Source organism: Macaca mulatta, chromosome 5, assembly GCF_049350105.2.
Source record: "Macaca mulatta isolate MMU2019108-1 chromosome 5, T2T-MMU8v2.0, whole genome shotgun sequence".
NCBI classification, from domain to species: domain Eukaryota; kingdom Metazoa; phylum Chordata; class Mammalia; order Primates; family Cercopithecidae; genus Macaca; species Macaca mulatta.
The window spans coordinates 60,117,247-60,132,518 of NC_133410.1; the positions used below are offsets into that span (position 1 = coordinate 60,117,247).

A 15,272-nucleotide genomic window follows, 5' to 3' on the forward strand; every position below is an offset into this window, starting at 1 on the left:
TATTGGTCTATTCAGGGATTCAACTTCTTCCTGGTTTAGTCTTGGAAGAGTGTAAGTGTCCAGGAAATTATCCATTTCTTCTAGATTTTCCAGTTTATTTGCGTAGAGGTGTTTATAGTATTCTCTGATGGTAGTTTGTATTTCTGTGGGGTCGGTGGTGATATCCCCTTTATCATTTTTTATTGCGTTGATTTGATTCTTCTCTCTTTTCTTCTTTATTAGTCTGGCTAGTGGTCTGTCAATTTTGTTGATCTTTTCAAAAAACCAACTCTTGGATTCATTGATTTTTTGGAGGGTTTTTTGTGTCTCTATCTCCTTCAGTTCTGCTCTGATCTTAGTTATTTCGTGCCTTCTGCTAGCTTTCGAATGTGTTTGCTCTTGCTTCTCTAGTTCTTTTAATTGCGATGTTAGAGTGTCAATTTTAGATCTTTCCTGCTTTCTCTTGTGGGCATTTAGTGCTATAAATTTCCCTCTACGCACTGCTTTAAATGTGTCCCAGAGATTCTGGTATGTTGTATCTTTGTTCTCATTGGTTTCAAAGAACATCTTTATTTCTGCCTTCATTTCGTTATGTACCCAGTAGTCACTCAGGAGCAGGTTGTTCAGTTTCCATGTAGTTCAGCGGTTTTGATTGAGTTTCTTAGTCCTGAGTTCTAGTTTGATTGCACTGTGGTCTGAGAGACAGTTTGTTATAATTTCTGTTCTTGTACATTTGCTGAGGAGTGCTTTACTTCCAATTACGTGGTCAATTTTGGAGTAAGTATGATGTGGTGCTGAGAAGAATGTATATTCTGTTGATTTGGGGTGGAGAGTTCTATAGATGTCTATTAGGTCTGCTTGCTGCGGAGATGAGTTCAATTCCTGGATATCCTTGTTAACTTTCTGTCTCGTTGATCTGTCTAATGTTGACAGTGGAGTGTTGAAGTCTCCCATTATTATTGTATGGGAGTCTAAGTCTCTTTGTAAGTCTCTAAGGACTTGCTTTATGAATCTGGGTGCTCCTGTATTGGGTGCATATATATTTAGGATAGTTAACTCTTCCTGTTGAATTGATCCCTTTGCCATTATGTAATGGCCTTCTTTGTCTCTTTTGATCTTTGATGGTTTAAAGTCTGTTTTATCAGAGACTAGGATTGCAACCCCTGCTTTTTTTTGTTCTCCATTTGCTTGGTAAATCTTCCTCCATCCCTTTATTTTGAGCCTATGTATGTCTCTGCGTGTGAGATGGGTCTCCTGAATACAGCAGACTGATGGGTCTTGACTCTTTATCCAGTTTGCCAGTCTGTGTCTTTTAATTGGAGCATTTAGTCCATTTACATTTAAGGTTAATATTGTTATGTGTGAACTTGATCCTGCCATTATGATATTAACTGGTTATTTTGCTCGTTAGTTGATGCAGTTTCTTCCTAGCCTCAATGGTCTTTACATTTTGGCATGTTTTTGCAATGGCTGGTACCGGTTGTTCCTTTCCATGTTTAGTGCTTCCTTCAGGGTCTCTTGTAAGGCAGGCCTAGTGGTGACAAAATCTCTAAGCATTTGCTTATCTGTAAAGGATTTTATTTCTCCTTCACTTATGAAACTTAGTTTGGCTGGATATGAAATTCTGGGTTTAAAATTCTTTTCTTTAAGAATGTTGAATATTGGCCCCCACTCTCTTCTGGCTTGGAGAGTTTCTGCTGAGAGATCTGCTGTTAGTCTGATGGGCTTCCCTTTGTGGGTAACCCGACCTTTCTCTCTGGCTGCCCTTAAGATTTTTTCCTTCATTTCAACTTTGGTGAATCTGGCAATTATGTGTCTTGGAGTTGCTCTTCTCGAGGAGTATCTTTGTGGCATTCTCTGTATTTCCTGGATTTGAATGTTGGCCTGCCCTACTAGTTTGGGGAAGTTCTCCTGGATGATATCCTGAAGAGTGTTTTCCAACTTGGTTCCATTTTCCCCCTCACTTTCAGGCACCCCAATCAGACGTAGATTTGGTCTTTTTACATAATCCCATACTTCTTGCAGGCTTTGTTCATTTCTTTTTCTTCTTTTTTCTTTAGATTTCTCTTCTCGCTTCATTTCATTCATTTGATCCTCAATCACTGATACTCTTTCTTCCAGTTGATCGAGTCGGTTACTGAAGCTTGTGCATTTGTCACGTATTTCTCGTGTCATGGTTTTCATCTCTTTCATTTCGTTTAGGACCTTCTCTGCATTAATTACTCTAGCCATCAATTCTTCCACTTTTTTTTCAAGATTTTTAGTTTCTTTGCGCTGGGTACGTAATTCCTCCTTTAGCTCTGAGAAATTTGATGGACTGAAGCCTTCTTCTCTCATCTCGTCAAAGTCATTCTCCGTCCAGCTTTGATCCGTTGCTGGCGATGAGCTGCGCTCCTTTGCCGGGGGAGATGCGCTCTTATTTTTTGAATTTCCAGCTTTTCTGCCCTGCTTTTTCCCCATCTTTGTGGTTTTATCTGCCTCTGGTCTTTGATGATGGTGATGTACTGATGGGGTTTTGGTGTAGGTGTCCTTCCTGTTTGATAGTTTTCCTTCTAACAGTCAGGACCCTCAGCTGTAGGTCTGTTGGAGATTGCTTGAGGTCCACTCCAGACCCTGTTTGCCTGGGTATCAGCAGCAGAGGCTGCAGAAGATAGAATATTTCTGAACAGCGAGTGTACCTGTCTGATTCTTGCTTTGGAAGCTTCCTCTCAGGGGTGTACTCCTCCCTGTGAGGTGTGGGGTGTCAGACTGCCCCTAGTGGGGGATGTCTCCCAGTTAGGCTACTCAGGGGTCAGGGACCCACTTGAGCAGGGAGTCTGTCCCTTCTCAGATCTCAACCTCCGTGTTGGGAGATCCACTGCTCTCTTCAAAGCTGTCAGACAGAGTCGTTTGCGTCTGCAGAGGTGTCTGCTGCGTTTGTTTAGTTTACTGTGCCCTGTCCCCAGAGGTGGAGTCTACTGAGACAGGCAGGTTTCCTTGAGCTGCTGTGAGCTCCACCCAGTTCAAGTTTCCCAGCAGCTTTGTTTACCTACTTAAGCCTCAGCAATGGCGGACGCCCCTCCCCCAGCCTCGCTGCTGCCTTGCCGGTAGATCACAGACTGCTGCGCTAGCAATGAGGGAGGCTCCGTGGGTGTGGGACCCTCCCGGCCAGGTGTGGGATATGATCTCCTGGTGTGCCTGTTTGCTTAAAGCGCAGTATTGGGGTGGGAGTTACCCGATTTTCCAGGTGTTGTGTGTCTCTGTTCCCCTGGCTAGGAAAAGGGACTCCCTTCCCCCTTGTGCTTCCCAGGTGAGGCAATGCCTCGCCCTGCTTCAGCTCTCGCTGGTCGGGCTGCAGCAGCTGACCAGCACCGATCGTCCTGCACTCCCCAGTGAGATGAACCCAGTACCTCAGTTGAAAATGCAGAAATCACCGGTCTTCTGTGTCGCTCACGCTGGGAGTTGGAGACTGGAGCTGCTCCTATTCGGCCATCTTGCTCTGCCCCCCCTATAGCGACTTCTTAAGTACATGGTGGAAGATTCCTCTAGTGCAGGCACAGAAGGGATAATGCTGGGGTAAGTTCTGCATATCTTCAGCCTTTACTAGGTATCACCAATTTCCAAAGTTATGTGCATTTATATTTACCCCAGCCATGTCTGAATTTCTATTTTCCCATATCCTCACCAAAATTCAGTGTTACCAGATTTACCAGTTGTTGACCATCTGAGGGATATGAAATGCTATCTCATAGTGGTTTAAGTTTGATTTTCTTTGATAACTAATGATACTAAGTATCTATTAAGTTTCTGTGAATTCCTATTTATATTCTTATCCATTTTTCTATTGGAGTCTTTGGGGTTTTTTAATTGATGAGTAGCAGTCATATTCTAGATATGTATGTATTCTAAATACCTACTGCAGAGGAATGAAATTTTCACTGTGTTAAGATGAATGTTAGACTGTTTAGATGTGAAACTTTGAATTCCACTGAATCTCAATAGAAATGTTTTACAATTTATTTTACATCTATCCTGAGTGTCAAGACTTACTGCTCAATATTATATACATGTTCTCTTATTTCAATATACTTTCTTGTATCTTTTTACTTATTTATCTCATAGAAAGGCAAGGTAGCATAGTGTTTGACAGGGAAAATCAGACTTTGTACCAGACTGACACTTTCTAGGTTTGAATTCCAGCTCTGTAGCTTCCTAGCCATATAATAATGATTACATAAGTTCTCTGCACTTCAGCATGTGTATCTATTAAATATAAAAAATAATAGTAATTACCTCATAGAGTTACAATAAAGGTAGAATACTTAGAACAATGCCTGGCACAGAATAAGCACCCTGTGTTAGCTATGATGATTAGTCTATAAAACTGAATATAATTTAAAACTTTTAAAACTGTAGTTTTAATACAAATTATATTTAATAAAGGTATTAAAAGTAAATGCCAATAGCCTCAACATATTTTCTCTAAAATATTTGTTAATTATTATTTTGATTTGAACATGTGACCACAAATTCTTTAAGGTGGAACTTAATTTTCTACCCCTTGAGTGTGGAATAGACTTAGTGACTCCTTTCTAACACATAGGGTATGGAAAGCAAATATAGTAACATTACAGTGAGGAAACTTGCCTAACAGCATTTTAACCACGTGGTCGATGTTAACATCACCAGTTAAAACATAATGTTGTTATCATGTGCAATGAGAAGGGCATTTTACCTCTGTGATCATTTTTCCTAAAATCATAATGGGGGGTCAGACAAACCCAAACTGAGAGACGTTCTACAAAATACCTGACCAATGCTCATTGAAAGGGTAGAGGTCACAATAGACTAAGAAATGAGAAATAAGCCAGTCATGGTGGCCCACACCTGTAATCCCAGTGCTTTGGGAGGCCCAGGTAGGAGGATTGCTTAAGGGCCAGGGGTTTGAGACAAGCCTGGACAACATACTGAGACTCTATTTCACAAAAAATAAAAAATTAGCCAGGCATGGTAGTATGCACCTGTAGTCCTAGCAGCCCCCAGGCAGGAGGATTGTTTAAGCCCAGGAGTTTGAGGCTGCAGTGAACAGCATCATGCCACTGCACTCCAGCCTAAGCAACGAGAAAGACCCTGTTTCTTAAAAAAACAAAAAAAAAGAGAGAAAGACAGAAAGAGAGATGATATTAGTTTTGAAAAATATACCATGATTATAAAAGATGTTAACATTAGAAGTTAAGTTAAATGTGTATAAGTGACATCTGTACAATTTTTACAACTCTTCTTTCCATCTAAAATTATTTTAAAATCAAAATTTAAAAAACAAATACCTATAATACATTATTTTACTGTTGTCATCATGAAACAAGAATTTTTTATAAATAGATAAAAATATGTAGATAGCACACACTTAGGGAGGTTATATACCTTTATTTCCTTAGGGGCCGAGGATATTAGGAATTAAATTTACTGGGTATACATAATAATCCTTAACACAACATGAATTATCCAGAGAGATGTATCTACTTAAAAGATATTTAGCATTTAGTTCAATTTATTCTAAGAGATAAGATAGAAAATATAGACAATCTTAAATGGGTTCTTAATTTTTTCTATATTCTTGCTACAACCCCAATGACCCAGACACATTAAAATTACTTAATTATCGTTTATTCCTGGATGTTAGGGCACTGAAACTTCTTTCAAATTCTCAAAAAATCTCCACATGAATGCATGTGATATATTACTTTGTGACTGTATTAGTACAAAGTCACAAAAATAAATTAAGGAACTCAGAAAATCTATCTAAATTAACAAAGTACAGACAATTAACATTGATACTACAATATGCCAGATAATTTTTTAAAGCCTGCATAGAAAATTCAAGTGGAATAATTTTACAAGACCATAAAATTTGCGATATTGTCTGAGATTCATTCTGAGGCACTGGAGTTGAAGACTTTTAACACATATGAATTTAAGAATAGGGGAAAAGTTTAGCCCCCAGCATAGTCCTTGTAGTAAATTGGTGCTATTTTGAAGCTTTCTTAAAACAACGTAAATTTGTAAAGTTGTACTAACTATATATATTTCCAAAGTGAAAGATGATTTTGACAAATTAGCAATAAATACATAATTCACTGGGGGAAAGTTTTAAGAAACACAGCGTTTTACAACTGTTTCATGAAGAGTCATTCATGATACCTTAATTATTATTCACTAAGTGGTGTGTGTGGAACCAGTGAAGGCTTCTGAGTCAAAGGTCAGAGCTCTCCTCTCTGTGTTCCTGTCATACTGCTTTATTTTTATTTATCTTGAAAGAGCATGGACAACAATGATCCTACACCTTTGTAATACAGCACTTTGCACAATGTTCAGTGTTGGTGTTCAACAAATAGCACTTCTTTACTCTCACCAGGAGTCCCTAAGAAGAATGCATGAATTAATTTGAGGCACATTAACATCAGCTGTTCAGACTACTTCTTATCACACGGGCATGTGAGGTGGTAGAGACAGTAATAGCTTGCACTACTGAATTAGATAAAATATATTTTATCAGTAAAATGGTACGTGCTCACCATTGTTTCTGAACGTTTATTGACACACTACTTTTTTGAGAGGAGTGGGTCTAAGATGAATTTTTTTTTCTTGAAAGATAGATGATAGACAGAGAATAGATCAACATGGTAGATACATATATCTAAGATATAATATGTATTATATATCTTGTCCTCTCTATGGCCATACATCCTGAACACACCCAATCTCATCTGATCTCCAGATGTTTAAAAATTATTACATGCCATCATTTTGAGCAACATCCAGGTGATCTTACTGTATCAAAAAGGGAAGAAAAAGAAATCGTAATAAGGAACAGTTCAGATCTGGCTTCACCAAGGTGGAGATGCCAATGCAAGGACTCAGAGAAACTCTCATGTATATGCCACAAGTAGCAAGGATTCCCAGAAAACGCACAAAGAAATAAAACTATCCCCCCAATAGGTCTGTCAGCCTACTCAAACAAGATTTCTTTTGGTAGTGAAGCAGAATATTTCCCTGATCCTTTCACAGGACTCACAACAGAGGTGCCTCATTTACTCAGTCAGCAGCTCTCAACTCTTGTGGGAGGGAGCACTAGCGAATAAGGCAGGAACTGGATTGCAGGAGCCCTGGGACCAGCTGGCCGCTTTGGTGCCAGCAGGAGCAAACTCCACTCACTTTTACCTGCTGTGTTCCACCCCTTTCAGGAGGAAGTGAGCAAGTGCAGGAGCCAGGGCAAGCCCTTTTAGGCACTGGCAGGAGCAAACTCCTTGTGGGCTTTGCAGCAGCATCAGGGGAGTGGTGCCTGTGACCCCTGAAGCCCCAGAGGGCATGTTACAGTACTCTGTTAGCTCCCGGATCCACAGACAGCTTAAGTGTTAACAGTTCAGTGGGCCTTCTCTCTTTTCATATGAGGTGTCTGCCTTCTGCCAGCGAGGGAAAGGGGCCAGTGTGAAGCCTTTTGTATTCACACTTGTGGCTCCCAAGCTGTTGTCAGGTGTCCACGAAAAATGAGGTTGCATGAATGAATTAAAGGATGGTAAATGTGGGAGATTTTATTGCCAATGAAAGTCACTCTCAGTGAGAAAGAGAGCTGAAAAGGGGAAGTAATCTTCCCCTGAAGTCCAGCCATCTTCGGCAGGATTCTTCTCCAAAGTTATGTGGTCAAGCCATCCCTCTGAAGTCAAGCCGCTCCTGTCTGACGTCTGGCTGTAGTCCCCAATGTCCAGCTGCTTCTTCCCTCTGCTGGCTGAGTCTGGAGTCATTATAGGCACAGGATGGGGTGGGGCAGGGTCATGAGTGATTTAGGAAAAGGCAAAGTTCGCATGGGAAAACGGGGATATAAGTTCTCACTTTGGGCCGTGGTCTCAGGCTTTTCAGCTTGAGGGTAGGGCTTCACCAGGGACCTGCCCTTTTTTACCTAGAATTTCTCTGCCTCCTGTCCCTATCATTTCCTCTCTCAAAGTGGAACATCTAACTGCCATTAGAATGCAGACAATGACCAATCTTAGCTACTTCCTCCTTACTGGGGACATTGTTTTGAAGAAAACAGCAGTCAGATTTCCCTCCGGAGGTTTACCTCAGGGTCTCTGGTAAAAGGGAGCCATTGTCCGAGGCTCCAGTTACATGACCCTTTGGAGCTTGATGGCCTTTAGGTGAGAAGAAACAAGTTTTATGGGGGTAAGTGTGCGTGGATCAAATGTATGGATTATACAAAAAGGGCTTAAAAGGAAATAATCTAGTGACAAAGTTTACAGAAATAAGAAGTAAAATATACTACTCCTTCTGGAAACAGTATTATATCCTGTGGTATAGAACAGACTAAAGGTAAAAACAGCAAACACAGGCAAGAGTAAGACTATAAAGAGGATATCCATGGAAGGTTAAGTATGAACACTTATCTTTTGTAATTTTTAGCTTGAGGTCCCCAACCTCTTCCTACTGGTACTTTGAGTACTCTTTGGGTTCATGGAGGTAACTCCAGCAGCTTCTCAGGCCTTTACTTGGGTGTAACAAACTCGGGAATCTATTCCAGTGACTTATCGTAAAAGACAGGGGCTGCTTTCAGGAGGTTCTCTAAAGTACTATCTGGTCCCGGGGCCGTTTCTGCAGCTTCCTCCTGATCTCAGGGGCTGCCTGAGGAATGAATTTATCCTTTAGGATTAGTTGTCCCTTGACTGAATCAGGAGATAGAGAGTTGTGCTTTACCAAGGCCTCTCTTAATCTTTCCAGGAGGGAAGTGGGATTCTCATCAAATCCCTGGTCTATCATGGATAGCTTAGAATAATTGAGAAGCTTAGTTCTAGTCCTACATAATCCCTCCATTATGCACACCTGAAAGTGTCTCCTCTTCCATTCTCCCATCTTGTCAGTGGGATCCCATTTAGGGTTATCCAATGGTACTACTTCTCTTCTAGTTGGATAAAGTTTGACACTATATGTGACACAAAGCTCATCCCCAAATCTCTCTGCTACTTGCAGAGCAGCCTGCTTCTCAGTGTTAGTCAGGGTTTGATTCAAAAGTAACATAACATCTTTCCAGGAGAGTTCAAATACTTGACTTAAATTCTGGAAAGCCACTATACATCTGTCAGCATCATCTGAAAACTTGCCAGGATTCCCCCTTAATTTGCCTTAAGTCCCATAGAGGGAAGGGGACCTGGATCTTACTGAGGCCAAATTCACCAGGCATCTGTTGGAGGGGCACGAGCGAGACTGGGGCTTATCTAGGGTGAGGAATTCTAGGAGGGGCCAAACAAGAGAGAGAAGCTGGATAGGGAGGATGGGGTGGACGAAGAGGAGCAGGCAAGAGGGAGCTAGCTCCCTTGCTAGAGGGGCCTCTGGGGTTCACCCCCGGCAAACTCTCTGTGCATTGCAGAAAGGAAAATGATCAGATTATTTGGGGACTACTAGACACTGGCTCTTAGCTGACGTTTATTCCAGGGAACCAAAAATGTCACTGTGGTCCTCCAGTTAAAGTAGGGGCTTATGTAGGTCAGGTAATGAATGGAGTTTTAGCTCATGTCCCACTTCCAGTCGGTCCAGTGGGTACCCAGACTCATCCTGTGGTCATTTCCCTAGTGCCAGAATGCGTAATTTGCATAGACATACTTAGCATACTTAGCAGCTGGTAGAATCCCCACACTGGCTCCCTGACTGGTAAGGTGAGGGCTATTATGGTAGAAAATGAGAGGCAGCTCAGATGGAAGCCATTGAGCTGCCTCTACCTAGAAAAACAGTAAGTCAAAAACAATATCGCATCCCTGAAGAGATTGCAGAGATCAGTGCCACCATCAAGGACTTGAAAGACACAGGGATGGTGATTCCCACCACATCCCTGTTCTACTTTCCTATTAGGCCTGTGCAGAAGATAGATGGATCTTGCAGAATGACAGTGGATTATTGTAAGCTTAACCAAATTGCGACTTCAATTTCAGCTGCTGTACCAGATGTGGTTTCATTGCTTGAACAAATTAACACATTTCCTGGTACCTGGTATGCAACCATTGATTTGGCAAATGTCTTTTCCTCCATTCCTGTCCACAAGGCCCAGCAGAAGCAAATTACCTTCAGCTTGCAAATTGCCTTCAGATGTCTTACCTCAGGGGTATATTAACTCTCCAGCTTTGTGTCATAATCTTGTTTGTGGATATCTTAATCCCTTTTCCCTTCCACAAGATATCACACTGGTCCATTACAGTGATGACATTAGCATGATTGGATCCAGTGGGTGATAAGTAGCAAACACACTGGATTTATTGGTGAGATATTTGCATGTCAGGGGATGGGAAATAAATCTGACTGAAATTCAGGGAACTTCTACCTCAGCAAAATTTCCGGGGTCCAGTGGTGTGAGGCCTCTTGAGATATTCTTCCTAAAGTGAAGGGTAAGTTGCTGCATTTGGCCACCCCTTCCACCAATAAAGAGGCATAATGCCTAGTGGGCCTATTTGGATTTTGGAGGCAACACATTCTTCATTTGGGTATCTTACTCTGGCCCATTTATTGAGTGACCTGGAAGGCTCCTAGTATTGAATGGGGTCCATAACAGGAGAAGGCTCTGCAACAGGTCCAGGTTGCTGTGCAAGCTATTCTGCCACTTGGGCCATATGACCCAGCAGATCCAATGGTGCTTGAGGTGTCTGGCAGATAGGGATGCTGTTTGGAGCTTTGGCAGGCCCCTATAGGTGAATCACAGCAGAGGCCTCTAAGATTTTGAAGCAAGGCCCTGCCATCTTCTGCAGATAACTACTCTTCTTTTGAGAGACAGCTCTTGGCCTGTCACTGGGCTTTGGTAGAAACTGAATGTTTGACTATGGGTTATCAAGTTGACATGTGACCTGAACTGCCTATCATAAACTGGGTGCTTTCTGACCCATTTAGCCACAAACCGGGGTGTGCACAGCAGCATTCCATCATCAAATGGAAGTAGTGTATAAGTGATCGGGCTCGAGCAAGTCCTGAGGTCACAAGAAAGTTACTTGAAGGAGTGGCTCAAATGACCATGGTACCCATTCCTGCCACTCTGCCTTCTCTCCCCCAGCCTTCAGCGATGGCCTCATGGGGAGTTCCCTATGATCAATTGACAGAGGAAGAGAAGACAAGGTCCTGATTTGCAGATGACTCTCCACAGTACGCAGGCACCACCTGAAAGTGGAAAACTACAGTACTACAGCCCCTTTCTAGGACATTCCTAAAGGACAGTGGCAAAGGGAAATCTTCCCAGTGAGCAGAACTTCAAGCAGTGTACCTGGGTGTGCACTGTGCTTGGAAGAAGAAATGGCCAGATGTGCAATTATGTATTGGTTTATGGGTTATAGCCAATGGTTGGGCCAGATGGTCAGGGACTTGGAAGAAGCATGATTAGAAAATTGGTGACAAAGAAATTTGGGGAAGAAGTGTGTATGTGGACCTCTATGAGTTGTCAAAAACTGTAAAGATATTTGTATCTCATGTGAGTGTTCACTGAAGGGTGACCTCAGCAGAGGAGCATTTTAATAATCAGGTGGATAGGATGACTCATTCTGTGGACACCACTCAGCCTCTTTCCCCAGCCACCCTGTCATTTCCCATTGGGCCCATGAGCAAAGTGGCCATGGTGGCAGAGATGGAGATTATGCATGGGCTCAGTAACATGCACTTCCACTCACTAAGGTTGACCTGGCTATGACCATTGTTGACTGCCCAATTTGCCAACAGCAGAGATCAACTCTGAGCCCTCAATATGGCACCATTTCTTGGGGTGATCAGCAAGCTACTTGGTGGCAAGTTGATTATACTGGACCTCTTCCATCATGGAAAGAGCAGCAGTTTGTCCTCACTGAAATAGACACTCACTTCAGATACGGGTTTGCCTATCCTGAACCAGTGCTTCTGCCAAGACCACCATCTGTGGAATCACAGAATATTTTATCCACCATCATGGTATTATATACAGCATTGCCTCTGACCAAGGCACTCACGTTACAGCTAAAGAAGTGTGACAGTGGGTTCATGCTCATGGAATTCACTACCCATCATCCTGAAGCAACTGGATTGATAGGACAGTGGAATGGCCTTTTGAAGTCACAATTACAATGCCAACTAGGTGACAATATTTTGCATTGCTGGGGCAAAGTTCTTCAGAAGGCTGTGTATACTCTGAATTAGTCTCCAATATATGGTACAGTTTCTCCCATAGCCAGAATTCACAGGTCCAGGAATCAAGGGATGCAAGTGGAAGTGGCACCACTCATCATCACCCCTAGTGACCCACTAGCAAATTTTTGCTTCCTGTTCCCGTGACATTATGTTCTGCCAGCCTAGAGGTCTTAGTTCCAGAGGGAGGAATGCTGCCACCAGGAGACACAACTATGATTTAATTAAACTGGAAGTTAAGATTGCTACCTGGCCACCTTGGGCTCCTCCTACCTCTAAGTCAACAGGCTAAGAAGGGAGTTAGACTGTTAGCTGGGGTTATTGACTCAGACTATGAAGATGAAATCAGTGTACTACTCCACAATGGAGGTAAGGAAGAGTATGCATGGAATACAGGAGATCCCTTAGGGTGTCTCTTAGTATTACCATGCCCTGTGATTAAGGTCAATGGGAAACTACAACAGCCAATCCAGACAGTACTGCAAATGGCCCAGACCCTTCAGGAATAAAGGTTTGGGTCACTCTACTAGGTAAAAAACCACAACCCGCTGAAGTGCTTGCTGAAGGCAAAGGGAATACGGAATGAGTAGTAGAAGAAAGTAGTCATCAATACCAGCTACGACTGCATGACTAGGTGCAGAAATGAGGACTATAATTGTCATGAGTATTTTCTCCTTATTTTTTTAGGAACATGTTTGTGCATGTATACACTTGTACTAAGAAAATATCTTCATTTTCTTTTCATTTTTTTTCTTTATCATGTGACATAAGGTTTATTGGCTTCATATCAGCATCTAAGTGTTATTAGCTTTATGTAATAGCATTTGGGTTGGGGATTGGTGTTTCCGGTTGTACAAAGGATAGCTGTATTGTGTAAGACATAATGATGACCTTATTATTGTCTTTATTTGAAGATTTTGTATAATTTCAGGAGATGTGTATGGGTTCAAGTTGACAAAAGGTGGACTTGTGATGGTTAATATCGAGTATCAACTTTTGATTGGATTGAAGGATGTAAAGTATTGTTCCAGTGTGTGTCTGTGAGGGTGTTGCCAAAGAAGATTAACATTTGAGTCAGTGGACTGGGAGAGGCAGACCCGCCTTCCATCTAGGTGGGCAACATTTAATCAGCTGCCACCGTGGCTAGGATAAAAACTGGCAGAAGAATATGGAAGAACGAGATTTTCTAAGTCTTCTTGCCTCCATCTTTCTCTCATGCTGTTTGCTTCCTGCCCTTGGACATTGGACTCTCAGCTCTTCAGCTTTTGGACTCTTGGGCTTACACCAGTGATTTGTCAGGGACTCTCAGGCCTTTGGCCACAGGCTGAAGGCTGCACTGTCGGTTTCCTTACTTTTGAGGTTTTGGGACTTTGACTGGCTTGCAGATGGCCTATTGTGGGACTTCACCTTGTGATTGTGTGAGTCAACACTACTTAATAAACTTTCTTTCATATACACAATGTATCCTATTAGTCCTGTCCCTCAGAGAACCCTGACTAATGCAGATGGAAATCACATTGTTCTGAATTACATATCTGATGGCTGGGCAAAAAGCTCATTCTACCTAGTAAAACGTCTGCAGTTTTCAGTAAAACTCTTATTATTATGAAAAAAGAGATAGGAGCAATTTCAAACTGTTAAAGAAGAAAGGGAAAGATACCATAGAAAAGTCTAGGGTCTTGGTTAATATCCTAATGGGCAGTTGGGGACTGGGGCCGCTCTAGGAGCCTTCCGGCAACACTGAGTAGTGACCTTGGCCAGATGCCTACAGTTGCCCTGGGACTTTATTCTGGTCTGACATGATAACCAGACCCCCATAAAGGTAAACAGAGCCAACATTCTTTGCACTAGAGAGAGGTAACAGGGTTCTATCCTGTCCCCTGCAAATGGCATAGCTCGGAGGAAAGTCTGAGGACAACAAATCTTGGAAAAGAAGTGAAGAGACAGATCCAGCTGATCCGCATTTACTCACCCTTCTTACATGTCCTGTACAGGCCCCCAGATGCAGCAGGATATTTCCCTGACCCCTTCACAGAACTTGCAACAGAGGTACCTCATTTACTCAGTCAGCAGCTCTCAACTCCTCACAGAAGGGTGTGTATGAGTGAATGAGGCGAGAACTGGATTGCATGAGTGCTGGAAACAGCTGGTCACTTCAGTGCTGGCATGAGTGAACTCCACTTACTCAGACTCACTGCAGGAGGGAGCACACAGCTGAGCGGGCAGGATTTGGGGTAAGCACTTTTGGGTACTTGCAAGTGCAAACTCTGTGCAGGCCCCACAGCAGCAGCATCTACAGGGGGGTGCCTGTGACCCTTGAAGCTTCAGAAAGCATGTTACAGTGCTCTTTTAGCTCTGCTGTCCACAGACAACTTAAGTGTTAACAGCTTGGTGGGTCCTCTGCCTTTGCAGCCTCTTATATCCACACTTATGACTCCCAAGCTCTTGTTCAGCATCCAGGAAAAATGAGGTTGCACAAATGAATTGAAGGATGTTAAATGTGGGTGATTTTATTGCTGATGAAAATGATCTTCAATGGGACGGGGAGCTGAAAAGGGAACAGGGCAGAAAGATAATCTTCCTCTGAAGTCCAGGTGTCTCGGGCAGCATTCTTCTCCAAAGTTATGCCATCAAGCTGTCCCTTTGAAGTCCAGCCACTTCTCTCTGACATTTAGCCATAGTCCTCCATATCCAGCTGCTTCTCTGCTTTGCTTGCTGAGTCCAGGGTCTTTATAGGCACATGATGGGGTGGGGCAGGGCCATGGTGGCTTAGGAAAAGGCAACATTCGAGTGGGAAACAGGGTTATAAGTTCTCAGTTTGGGCTGTGGTCTCAGGGTTTTAGACTAGAGGTTGAGGCTTCACCAGGGACCCACCCTTTTCTGCCCAGAATTTCTCTGCCTCCTGTCCCCACCAGTAGCTTTTAGACAATCATCTTACTTTAGGAAAAAGTAAAACATAAGACTTTTTATTGTGAAAATTTTCTAAAGTTTTTGCTTTGATAAACATTGGCTTTTGTTTTGCCTGTAGAGTCAAACTTTACAGGAGTGGTATGCTGGAGATGGCTGATACTATCATGAGAGTACATTATCAGACACTCAGAAATTTTACAAACCATTTGCAATTTTTAGCTTGAAAAACA

General features: G+C 42.5%; 1 long non-coding RNA gene across 1 annotated transcript; it reads left to right on the plus strand.

Annotated features, from left to right (window-relative positions):
- The first annotated feature begins 2,020 nt into the window (after nucleotides 1-2,020).
- LOC144340909 (uncharacterized) lies at nucleotides 2,021-13,592 on the plus strand. Its single transcript, XR_013417455.1, has 2 exons — nucleotides 2,021-3,534; nucleotides 11,039-13,592. It is a non-coding gene; the product is annotated as an uncharacterized LOC144340909 (long non-coding RNA).
- Nucleotides 13,593-15,272: the final 1,680 nt, after the last annotated feature.